A 1,910-nucleotide genomic window follows, 5' to 3' on the forward strand; every position below is an offset into this window, starting at 1 on the left:
TTTCGCGACACCCAAATCGACGTGGGTACTTCATCCGACTGAAAACCGCACTGTAATGGACGAAAAACCGCACTGCATCACACGGGTAAGAGAACTGCATAGTTTCTTTTATTCAAACATCATTTTTTTAAAGGACGAGAAAGTAGAGTGCACTTCACATCGGGTGTAAATGAACAACAACACTATCAAGAAGTGAACCGCATTACTTTTTTTGCTCCCGTAACAAAAAAAAATCACTTACAGGATGAACAACATCATACGGCCGACCGCACTGCTTCAGAATGAAAACTGCACTGCATCGGATGAGCAAGCGAGCTGCATAATTTCTTTTGTCGGGCGTAATTTTTCTCATACGAGTTTTTTTGTCTTTTTTCAACTTTTTTTGAACGAGAGTGGACCGCAACACTCTTGAAAGTGAACCACAACACTACCCAAAGTGAACCTCATGAGTTTTTGTTGTCTTTTTTCATACTTTTTAATTTTTTACGTGCGTTGACCAAGCGAGTGGACCACAAGAACTTAGCAAACTGCATGGGACAACAAAGTGAGCTTCAAAGCCACATCTATCAGTTTTATAGCAAACTGCATGAGACAACAAGACTCCTCGTTGAATCCAGTGAACCACAAGACTCCTCGAAGTGGGCTGCATCAACCCGTTTTTCTCTTGAAAAAGAACCATTAATGCTCGTTGAAATGAACTTCTCAACAAATAAATTTTTTTACACACAATACATCATATACCAGCCAGATACACTCAATACACACAAAAAAAACCACAAACAGCAAGATAAACTTCATGCCCGCTTGCTCCGAGCTGCACGCCACACACACCGCACGACACCATGCATGCATGCGTGTAGACTGCACCACCAATGATTGAGGTGCAATGCTGGGGCGTCCAGGCTACCATGGCAAAGTGAACCTCATGTCGGCGGCGGCCGAACTACATAGAGAGATTTCATAAAAATCATTAGAAACTGAGTTCACCCAAATCAACAATAATAATCTGAAAAAATACACAAAAATTGTTTGGCGAACAGCAAGCCGCTATCTCGGAGATGCTACGGCGGTGAGAGAGAGGCGCTCCCCGGGCCCCTGTTGCTGGAACCGCGCGCTGGAGACGATGACTGTGCATAGCCAGTGAAGCGGCAGCCTAGGATGCCCTACGATACAGATGGACCTGACGTCCCTTTTTTGATCTGGTCGCCGTCGGGGGTCGCGGCAGCTCACTGTTGATAACCATCGCGGGCTGAGGATGGAGGCGCCGGCCAGGGGGGTTGTTGGGAGGTAGAGGGGTGCTCATCGGCTCGCCGTCCATGCAGAAGAGTGCAGAGAGGAGGGGCATTCCGCCCCGATGCCGCGGTGGCCAGTGTCCACAAGGACAAAACCGAGCTGCATATGGTGGCGCAACCGAGCTGCACTAGGGCGGCGGTTGCCGGCCCGGATCCGCCGCGGGAGGCACACGGGAGGCGCGCTGGGGCCGATTGCGGGCCCGGATCCGCCGCCGGGAGCATGCACTGGCGAGACGAATCGGTGTGTATTGATCTCAACAGGGATAGGAGGCCTGCAACAGAGGAGGGGAGAAGGTGGAGCCAGATCTGGCTACCGGGGCGTGCCTGGCCGTCACCGGTTGATTTCGTGGCCGTGGAGCCGCGGGGAGGCAGTTGAGGTGCGTCGGTGTGTGGCGCAGGGAGCTGGGCAGGTGCATGGAGAGGAGGCAGCGCGGGGAGTTGGGCTGGTGGCGCTGGGAGCCGAGGCCGCACTGGTCGGCGGCGGAGGGAGGTCGTCGCCGGAGGTAAAAGGAGGAGACGGAGGGGAAGGGGATCCCGACCTTGTGGGATCGTGGCGAGGTGCACCGGCAGCGGTTAATGAAGGTGGGGGGCGAGCGCGCCACTGCGTGGTGGGAGGTG

The 1,910-nt window shown here is 53.2% G+C and overlaps 1 long non-coding RNA gene across 1 annotated transcript; it reads right to left on the reverse strand.

Annotated features, from left to right (window-relative positions):
• Positions 1-664: 664 nt before the first annotated feature.
• LOC119326474 lies at positions 665-1,904 on the reverse strand. Its single transcript, XR_005157999.1, has 2 exons — positions 1,832-1,904; positions 665-943 (listed from the first exon to the last, which is right to left on the reverse strand). It is a non-coding gene; the product is annotated as an uncharacterized LOC119326474 (long non-coding RNA).
• Positions 1,905-1,910: the final 6 nt, after the last annotated feature.

The sequence above is a fragment of the Triticum dicoccoides genome, chromosome 6B (genome assembly GCF_002162155.2).
Source record: "Triticum dicoccoides isolate Atlit2015 ecotype Zavitan chromosome 6B, WEW_v2.0, whole genome shotgun sequence".
In the NCBI taxonomy this organism is placed as follows: domain Eukaryota; kingdom Viridiplantae; phylum Streptophyta; class Magnoliopsida; order Poales; family Poaceae; genus Triticum; species Triticum dicoccoides.